Here is an 11,533-nt window from a genome sequence, read left to right on the forward strand (position 1 = left end):
GTCCATCAATTTTTAAGGAAGTTGATCTTAACAAATAGATAAGATCATTAAGGGTCTTGTCATAGTCTGTTTCATAGGTGTCCCAAAGGAACTCACTATGTGACTTAGAAAGTGATTGAACCGCCAACTTTCTCAAGACTTTGACACCCAACTCTCCCGGCTTGTCAATATGTGACTACATCTCCAAGATGTGATCACACCTAGACCTTGCCTTGCCAATAGGGCTTGAGTGACCTTAAACTTTTCAAGAACTTGTGGGTTGGTGAGAATAGTTGGAGGAGGTGAAAGAAGTATGATTTCCATGGGACATCATCTTCATTTAGGAAAGCTTGTTTCAAGAGATTTGGGAAGATCATAGGTGTCTAAACCAGACATCTTTTGGGAGATATTCAAGATAGTTGATTTTAAAGTCCTTAATATGACACCCAATATGAAATATTAAGGCTAGGACCCAACAAACTATTTTATAACTTAGAAGAGGTATGCCGTAATCCAAGCTATAAAATATTTGAAGGTAGGTGAATGACGATTCACCAATTTCCACCAAGATAAACGAAATGTATTATTAGGTTTTAATTGGTTTTGAAACTCCTAGATCTTTGAGATTCATTGAACTGTTCAAAGGCATGTTTCAATCTCGAGTGTGCCCTTCAGGTTTTGTGACTGGGATGCCAAGGATCACAAAACAAGGTGTGAAGTAACCATGCAAATCACTTGGTACCCTTAATAAATTACCCCTCAATCGATGTGCCGGTTAACCACACACGCTCCATCGATACTATGATAAATATTAAGTCACCCTTTACCTACCTTGTTAAGTCCAAGTTAGTGTGCCGGTTAACCACACACGCTCCACTAACGACTTAGACAAAGTGTAAAGTGTAATTTCATGGGTTAGCACCTTATTCACATTTTTCCTAAATAACTAAGATTGGGTATTATTAAGAGTTTAGTTACTTAGTATTATCATTAATACTTTTAATGAAGGAGAATTATAGTCTTGTCAAACCCGTTCGGCTAACGACCCTACACCGGTCAAGCAAGAAGTGGGTGAGAGTGGACACCCATTAAGTTGCCATTTTATAGGCAACAACCTTATATCCACCTTATAGACCGGCTTCGTGAATGAGGCGTACTAGCGGTAAGACTGACTTTACTCTTATACATATATATATTATTAACTTATAATATTATAAAGTATAAGGGTTGAATTTTAACTTTTAAAATTCTAAGGGCTAACTTGGAATTAAAGTATTCATAAGGAAAACTTTTCAAATTCCAAAACTTGAGGGCAAGTTTTGAAACTATTCAAAACTAATTAATTCCATAACTTATGTGTTTAAAGTAGTTTTAATCCAAAAACTCTTCAAGTTCCATAACTTGAGGACAAGTTATGGTAGACTTTAAACTAATAAAAGAACTAACTTTTTCTTTATTTTATAACTTATGGATTTAATTATAGTTACATATTTTTCTTTAATGAAGTGACTCTTGAACTTCCATAACTTGAGGACAAGTTATGGAGTCATAAAAAAAAATTATTCAATGACACAAGACTCTTCATTTTGTAACCATTGCCAACTTTTATGAATTTTATAAGTCTTTAATGTGACCCTTCATGTAACTTGAGGACAAGTTACACAAACACATTTTATACTCAACTCTTAGATTAAAATGGATTGAAAACAACTATTTCACTCAACATTTCTATTAATCTAAGCAACTCATAAGAACAAGATAATTCAAATCAAACTTTTTCATGTAATTAGTCTAAACCTTAAACTAATACAAAACATGAATCTATTGACAGTTATCTTTGAAAATGGATTAGCATGAACATTACCACATCAAAAACAAGTTTATAAGTTCAAAAACAACTTAGGGTAATGTTCCTAGTCCATTTCTAGCCAAAAAGTCGGGTTTATGCTGTCTGGGGGTCCAACTCGTCGAGTGCACGAACCAACTCGGCGAGTTGGATGCTTTTTGCCTTGGACTCGGCGAGTCCATTCATGGACTCGGCGAGTCTGCTGGGCAGACAGCATCAAAACTCGTTTTTTTTCAGCTCCTTTTGCAAGTATAACAAGAAAACAAGCCTAGGCTCTGATACCACTGTTGGGTTTTGAGCATTCTAACACTCCTAAGTGTACATGCAACCCTAAATACCTTGGATCTATGTTTTCTCTATTATACATGCAAATAAGAACATCCAAGGTATTATCCTAATCTAGCATACAAAAACTATGAATGTAACAAGATAGAATACATACCTCTTGATGTAGCTTGATGTCTTCAAGCTTTAAGAGCTTAGCCCCAATAGTCTGGAAGCCTCAAGTGGAATCACAAATCACCAAGACACCTTGGAATACTTTAGAGAATATGGATACTTGGTTTTCTCTTGTGAAATTGGCTAGCCCTTCTTAGTGTATCCACACTAGTGCCAATTTCACCAACTAAGGACATCTTTATATACTATGGAGACTAGGGTTAAACCCATGACCTTTCATTTCATATGATCCATGGGTTAAACACTCCATGGACTATCCATGAAAGCTTAGCCCAACCTAAATGAACTTGGCCCATTCCATATATATAAGAGTCCATATTTAATTAGTTCCTTTTGATCACTTAATTAATTATAAATTAATTCTTGATCAATACTAATTAAATAATATGATTCCATATTAATATATTAGAACTTATAAGATATTAATATTAATCATAAAAATACTATTCTCAAAAGATTATCCATATAAATTGTGTCGGTGAAGTGCAACCCAAATGGACCATGCCGGGTCGGGTCAAGTACATACCAAATATAGTTATGGACTTAGACATTAATCCAACATTTTCAGCATCAGACATATCAGTGTCAAAAGTACTTTTGTCTTTATCAGGAATATCCGGGTCCTCTATTTTGACCATGAGACACTTGACTTCATCATCTGATGACTCTTCATCAGTTTTCCATTTTTCTTCTTCAGCTACAAGCACTTTATGTTCCAGGTTTTCAGCTTTCAGCTTCTCAATCAGCTTGTTGTACTTCTGCTTCCAGTATTCATCTGAGCCTTGTTTCTTTTGTTTACAATCCTTTGCAAAATGATCAGTGCTCCCACAGTTAAAGCACTAAACCTTTTCTTTCTTATCAGCACCATGCCTTTTATCAGCTCTTGACCCTTTTGAGAATTTTCCTCCAATCTTCTTTTGAAACTTTGAGAAGTTTCGACCTGATTTTTCAAAAGGTCTTCACAATCAAAGCTGCACTGGCTACAACCTTTTCAAGATCATCAGTGTCAGTTTTAGATGAATCAGTGTCTGAATCACTTTCAGTGTCTGAATCTGACACCAGCTTTTTGTTGGAGAACAGGGCTATAGAAGATTCACGCTGAGAATCTTTCATCAGTTCCTTTCTTTGTAGCTTGGATTCTTCATAGTATCGAAGATTTCCATAGAGACTTTGTAAGTCCATAGAGTGGATCTTCTCACTATTTTTCAGCACATCAACATGATTCTCCCAACCTGCACCTAGAGAATCCAAAAACTTTTGCACTAGAACAGTTCTATGCTTCAACTGATCTAGTCTCCGAAGATCATTAACAAGAGTATTGAATCTGTTAAAAGTTTGAGTCAAGGTTTCACCTTTCTTAGCAAAAAAATGTTCATACCTTCGGTTAAGATCATTTATTTGAGTAGCCTTGACTTCTTCAGTTCCTTCAAAAGATACAGTCAGCGTATCCATCATCTCCTTTGCTGAGATGCAATTTTGAACCAGCCCAAAGATGCTGTATGGCAATGAGTAGCTGATAGCAGCACGAGCACGAACATCCAAACCATGTTTTCTCTTGTCGTCTGCCGTCCAGTTTTCTTTTGGAGTTTTCTTCATAGTGCCATCAGGAACATTATTTTTAAGAGGCTGATACATCGGAACATAAGGACCTTTTTCAACGATGTCCAGCATGTCTTCATCAACAGACTCCAAGGCATATAGAGCCTTTATTTTCCACATAGCAAAGTTAGATTCATCGAAAGGAGGGATTTTAGCAGAAGGATGATTTGACGAGTTTGATGAAGAAGGAGATGAAGCCATTTGTTTGATTAAAGAAACCTGGTCTGATACCAATTGAAGAGGCCTTTAGATCAATCGAAATATCAAACAATGACTATGAATAAGAACAAGAGAAATTCACGAAGACAAAACTTTCACTAAGAAAGATAATCTCACAAAGAGATTATCGTGTGCACAAAGCGACGATTAGGGTTTGTGAAAGGCGTAACCATTCACAAACCTATACAAAATAATATATACTGCTATTCTAAACGATCCCTACAATTCAGGGATACGCCAGCTAATAAATCAAGATAACTAAGGAAATAGGATAAATACAAGATTTGTTACAAAGCACTGAATAAACTAAACTATTACAAACTGAGCTGCTGAGGTGCTGGCGCTGATGCTGAGATACGTGCTGACGCTGAGTCTGTTTTAAACATTATCATATTTCAAGGCTTGACCTTTCAGGCTCCTCTTGCTTTCCCTTAGCTGATCCTCCCTTTCCCTTACAAGATGACACCTCCAAGATCAATAATGGCCTCCTACTTTGCTCCAAACGCTCACACTCGTTTAGGGTTTCACTCAAGGGACTGGTGAGCACAAATGACGGCCATAAGGCCCTTTAAATAGGTCCCAAACCCGAGAAATTAGGGTTTCATTAAATAGCGCGGACTCGCCGAGTCCATACCTTGGACTCGCCGAGTCCAAGCGCAAACCCGCGTCCAGAATCGCGACCCTACTCGGCGAGTCTGAGCTCCAACTCGCCGAGTTCCCTCACAAAACATCAAAAATTGAAAGCATAAAAGATACCTGGAAATCCGGGCTGTTACAATCTGATTGATACACAAGCAATTTTGGGGACTTACAATTAGTATCAGAGCTTGGTTGTATCAATCAATTTTTGTCAGATCTGGAGCTTATTTGATCTTATATTGAAAAGAGAATAGCGTTTTTTGATAGATATCGCAAAAATAAGTGGGGTTACTTCTTTGCATTTTTCATAAAAATGAGTTTTTGATCGAGTTTTGGAGCAAAAAAGGGTGAAAAACGTCGTTTTTTTCGCGAATCTGTTGATGGTGTGCGGCCCGGTTGAAGGAGTGCGGCTCGGTGTGCGGCTCTGAGTGTGCGCCTCGGTCTACGGCTCGGTCTCGCATCTGGATCACGGCTCAGCAGCATCGGTATCGGCTTCGCAGCTTCGTCCTCGCTTCGCAGCCATCCTCGCACAGAAGCCTTCACATTTAAAAAAAGGGAAACGGATTGAAGCTGCCAGGAATCGAACCAGGGTCTTCCCCTTACACAACCGGCGCCTTACCATCTCGACCAACTTGGTTGATGTTATTCTCCTCCGAAATTTAAGTCATAACCAGTTTTTCTCGGATTCAACTTTCGAAATTTCACAATTTTAACCCAAAAATTCAAAATTTTATTTTTTAAAATCCTTTTTCAATCCAAAAATTTTACTTTTTGTTTTTTGATTTTATTTTTAACTTTTGACTTTTATTTTTGACTTTTTGCTTAAAATTTTGACTTTGACTTTTAAAAGTTGACCTTTGACTTTTAATTTGACTTTTAATTTTTTAAATTTGGCTTTTCAGTTTGACTTTTAAGTTTGACTTTTCAAGTTTGACTTTTGAGTTTGACTTTTTAAATTTGACTTTTTAAATTTGACTTTTAAGGTTGAATTTCTCGGTTTTTAAGTCAAAGGACAATTAAAAATATAAAAATATATAAAAAAAATTTTAAAAAAAAAAAAAAAAGAAAATGAGTTCCACATCAATTCCAGTAAATGAAGTTTCATGTACTCCATCTTGTAAAGCTACGATTAAATTTCTTCGTGAACAAATTGATTTATTAAAAAGAGAAAATGAGGACTTCAAATATGAAGGCTATACTCTTAGGAAAGGATAGGAACCGTTAAAAGCTCAATTAGAAACCAAAATCAAGGATTTCCAGAAATTACAAGAAGATTACAGCAACAAGTGTGAAAATTATGATCACATTAAGAAAAAACTTGATGTTGTAACTGAAGAACTTGACGCTTTGAAAATAAAGTGTGGAAAAACTGATGTTAGTTTCAAAAATTATACCGCATCAAGTAAGACAGTCGAGTCCTTAGTAGAAAATCAATTGATTTTTAAAGATAATCAAACCAAGGGTCTAGGGTATCACAGTGTGCCACCTCCTTTTAATCACAATTATAACCCATGCTTTGAAACCAATGAGGAAGAAATGCATGCTCAGTATGGCCAAACCCCTGCTCCAGATTCAGTTAAGACTGAACTATCAGGGCCAACTGAGGGTGCTGAGCTGAACGATACTAATGCTTCTACTTCATGTGCAGGTAAAGTAGCAGAGGATGAGAACAAGGAGAACACCATTGCACAAACCAAAATCTCCTTGAACTCTGAATCTGTTGCTTCAAACTCAACTGCTTCTGATCAACCTGTTGTTGGTAAATACAGGCCACCAATTCCAACGCAACAGAGTTCTTGTTGCAAGTGTGAATGTGGGAACAACAAGAGACAAGGCAAGGATACGCCACCAGGGGCAAGAAGAAACAATTTCCCAGTGAAGAAAAAGACTTGTTTTCACTGTGGAACACCTGGTCGTATTGCTCGAAATTGTCCAAATCGCGCATACGTTCCTTATTATGCACAAGGCTGGCAAAACGCGCCAAGAGGGAGATACTCCAAAAGATACCCCTCAAGGTCACGTTCAGACCATGATGACTGGAATGCACAGAAGGCCAATAATCAAACCCAAAAGGCCAACAATCTAAATCCCAAGATCAAGAAGGGAATCTCGGCCAAGAAGCCAAATCCAAGAGATGCTCCCATGAAGTCAAAATCAAAGTCATCTCAATGGCCGACATCAACATCAAAATCAAGTGCTGAGCCACCCATCAGATCGAAAAAGAAATGGGTTAGACCCAACTACAAATGGGTTCCAAAGGTCGACCCAGTTTCAAAATGGACTGGGTTCTAAAGACCAACTGATCCCGCTCTGTGTACCGTGCAAGGATAAACAGGATATGACATGGGAGAGAGTACCGTGCAAGGATGACAAAGGTCGACCCAATTTCAAAATGGACTGGGTTCCAAAGACCAACTGATCCCGCTCCATGTCGGAGCAGCTATGGAGGCATATCATCAGACTTCGGTTTGTTGGTAGTGGCTGTTCTTGGCACTTGATAGGGGACATCTCTCAACTGTACAACATTCAGACATTTGTTTGAGAGTATGTGTCCTTGGCGGGAAAGGAAGAAAGGAAGAGATCACAAACGGGGTTTGTGCTTAACGACATGAAGAATTTTCGGATCTGTTCTGAGTTTACGCGTGCTGTTCTCAGACCTTCTGGATGCAAATTCAATCGGTGACTTACGGTTTGCGTTTTATTCTCTATACTCCTGGGTTTTTCTTAACCTGATTCGCTTTGAAACTAGTTTTTGTTTTAGGATAGTTTAAATTTGCGCATTTACTTTCGTTTCTCTCTTATGCACAAATTTAGGGGGAGAAATAAAACAAAACAAAAATTAGAAAATTTTAAAAATCCAAAAACATTAGAAAATCAGATAATCAAAAAAAAATTTGTTGGTTATGAAATGTGCTGCTTGTGGGAGATGTTCTGGGAAGTGATATGATAAAGTGATAACAAGCAACCTGAGTTTGCGTAACGTACCCGAAGTTGAACGGTCTATGCTCTGGTTTGATGCGTTGGTAGGCACGAAATTTTTTTAAATGGACTTGACTAGGGAGAGTTGAACTTAGGAAATTTATAGACTTGACAAAATCTTGACCTAGTTAGATCCGTTCAGCCTGACAATATGATGCTCGGATAGGTTGAGCAGGAGATATATATGGGAATCTACTCGTCATAATAATTGAACCTGTACTTGGAACCGTGGCTTAACTTTTCCTCGATGTGCGGATTATGTCCTTAATTCCGGTTGGATGGGGTGACTGGTAAATTCCGATAAATTAGGTCTGTAGAATATCATTTTCTTTCTTTCCGTCTGTTAGTCATATGTTGTCTCCTTTGCGTGACTTCCAATCCGACCTGGTACACAACATATGCAACTTTATTTCTCTGCAGGTTATATATGTGAAAGACTTCTTATCTGTTACCATATGTTGTCTCCTCTGCGCGACTTCTAATCCGACCTGGTACACAGCATATGCAACCTTCTACTTCTCAACCCCTCTGAAGTAATAAGTAATAAGTAATAGAATTCTAAATCTATCTTCTCTCTGAATGGTTGTCTACTCACCCGGTGTATGGAGTACTCTGGAAGTTCTTGATGGCTGGGGCATATCAGGAAGTGGGAAACACGTTCTAGTACACTTAAAATTGAACACATACAGATTGTCTATAGATCTCGCTACTTAATTTAGGTGGATAACAATATCCCTAGTCGTCGTCAGATTAATGGTCCTTAAGATATAGTATCTAAGAAATTAGGACCAGATAGAATTTTTAGGAACTTAAGTTCACCTGTCTTGTAACAAATAGTATGTCCTAAATTTGTCACAATTTTTCGTGTTTAAGTGGACAAGAATACCGACGATCGACCAGACAAAGATGTGAATATGAAAGGTACCGATAAGTGGATAAAAGCTGTCTAAAAACTTTGATCCCAAATCATTCTTAAAGTTAGATATCATTCTATTTTTGTTAAATTTGTTCATAGTTTTCCTCTATGCATAAATTTTATGCGGAGAATTAAAAATAATTCAAAAATCAAACAAAAATCAGAAAATTAAAAATCCAAAAATAGTGTTATTTCTTGTTCAGAAAAATCAGAAAATACAAAAAATATTTTTGTTTCTATTTTTATTTTGTACGCTAATTTTTCTTTTAGTTTTGTTTTGTCTTGAAAAGTGATTTCAGGTGTAGATGAGATTCGTGGAGACTGTATTGAAGATCTTCTGAGCCAAGGCTTCATCCGTGAGCATCGAAGAATTCACATTCGGAGGAGCAAGAAATGAAGATTATTCTTTCGACATTGCATCCTTCAACCCCAGAAGCAAGGTGAAGCTGAAATTGAAGAATATGTGACAGATTGCATTGAATCCTCCTCAATCAGTCTCCTGCTATCTTTCTACCTGCTGAAGTGATCTAGCAGAATTGTTCTCTCTGATGTTCTCTCTGTAGATTCTCAAGCTGAAAGCGCTATCTTTCAAGAATCAATACATCAAGCCTCCTTACCTGACGTGCGCTCAAAGCCAAATGCTGAAGAAAAGCCCAACCGCTCAATATGAAGCCATTCATTGAAGATTCATCAAGTTCATCTTGAAGCTGTGAAGAATTTGAAGATTAATGCTGAAGCCAAGTTCCCAATGAAGATTTACAAGAAAAGCCAGCTACTTTTTAGGGGGAGTTTGTTGGGCCAATTAGAAAAGAAAGCTATAAACCAAGGGGGAGATTTTTGGGCCAAAAATATGGTTTATACTTGGCTTTTCTAGGAAAATATATTTTTATGTAATGTTGTATGTGTTTGCGATTTGTGTGTACGACCGCACAACCTGTGTACGGCCGTACATAGGGTGTGCGGCTATACACATGTGTATGGCTGGAGGTCCATATAAATAGAGGAGTGCATGTGAGTGTATGGTTGGAAAAAGAGAAGGATAGAGAAGAGAGAGAAAGTTAGAGAGAAGAAGTGTGTGTGAAAGAGAATCTATTGTAAGGAGCATCATTCATATTGAATACATCATTAGATTCTTAATCTTCTTCTTCTCCTTCTCTTCTATATTGATCTGACATCATCCAATTGATTGGGAATCCGCACCATCAATTGGATCTGATTGATACACAAGCAATTTTGGGGACTTACAGAAAACATAGTGTACATGCTTGGAGCATAGGACAACTAGTGTTTTAAATTCAAGAATAAAGTTGATAGCTGAGACAGTATACAATGAATAATGTGTAATCATATGGTGATAAATAAAAGGTGTTTTATTTATATACATATGTTTTGATACCATATTAGATTCAATTATTCTTGTGTTTCATTTTGCATGTTTTGACTTCTAGAATAAACTAGGTCATTGTTCTGGATGACTAAGTTATTCAAACCATCCACAGTCGGTCATATGTTGGAAGTACATATGAATCAAGACTATCATGAGTTCGCTTGTAGAGGTCTAAGATGTTGGACAAAGGGCTACAACACTCATTGGAATCATGTCAAGGATTTTATCACGAGTGATCATGAGACAATAATATCTTATATTCTTCAAACCTAGAGATATGAGTTGTTACTATGAGTTGATTATACATTCATTACACGAAAACACATTGGTAACTCGATGTTATAAAACGTGCCTTTGTGTATGATTCAACAAGCAGTAGAACAATCCATATGAGTCGAAGTTTATCCATTCGTTTTACCTTCGGGATAAAAGCGATATCTGTGGGCCCCTCAATGATTTAATGATGACACATGTGAGTGCTTGGCCAAGCCAGGACTGATTTGATTTGTTTAATTAGTCAGTCATCATGAATCGGAAATCAGGAAACAACAAATGGACAGAGAGAATGATTGATAATGCATGTCTCAGTCCATATGATATCTAGAATGGAGGAATGTATGATCACTTATCTAATGGACAAGTCATTGACAAAGGTCAGAGATCATCGGCAAGGTCAGAGTTCGACAAAAGCTTTTGAGAGCTACGATTGTCGGTCGGTTCTTGAAGTCATTCGCAATAATAGTTTTAGACTTATCCAAGTGGGAGACTATTGGATTAATGTCTGTGTCCATAACTATAATTGGTAAGACTTGACCCGAGCCGGCATGGACCATTTGGGTTGCATGGCATCATGCACTTGGATAGACTATAATGAGAGAAATAACACTTAAGGTTAATTAATATATTATAAGTTCTAATATATTAATAGGGTTATTTAATTAGTATTGATCAAGAATTAATCTAGAATTAATTAAGTGATCAAAAGAAGACTAATTAAATATATATGGGTTGATTGTGTAAATCATCCATACTTGTATAGTGGGCTAATGCTCCATGGATAATCAAGTTGGGCTAAACCCCATAGGATGGTGCATGGATGCTCCACGGTGTATTTGAACCCAGGGATCCAAGGAAATGGAAGGCCATGACAATTAGGGTTTACCCTAATTGTAACAACTATATAAGATCATATTCTTTGGGAAAAATCGGCCACTAGGAATAATAAGAAAGGGCTAGCTGATTTTAGGAGTGTTCAAGTTTCTCTCAAGTTATTCCAAGTGTATTTGGTGTTGTGTGAACCATTTGAGGTGTCACACTTGAGGCACTAGGCACTCAAGCTTCATGAAGACATTCTACATCAAAGAGGTATGTATTCTATCTTGTTATATTCATTATTTTGTATGCTAGATTAGGATAATACCTTGGATGTTCATAATTGCATGTATAATAGAGAAAACATAGATCCAAGGTATGTAGGGTTGCATGTACACTTAGGAGAGTTAGAATGCTC

Source organism: Lactuca serriola, chromosome 2 (genome assembly GCF_051521515.1).
Source record: "Lactuca serriola cultivar US96UC23 chromosome 2, Lser_US96UC23_V15, whole genome shotgun sequence".
NCBI lineage: Eukaryota > Viridiplantae > Streptophyta > Magnoliopsida > Asterales > Asteraceae > Lactuca > Lactuca serriola.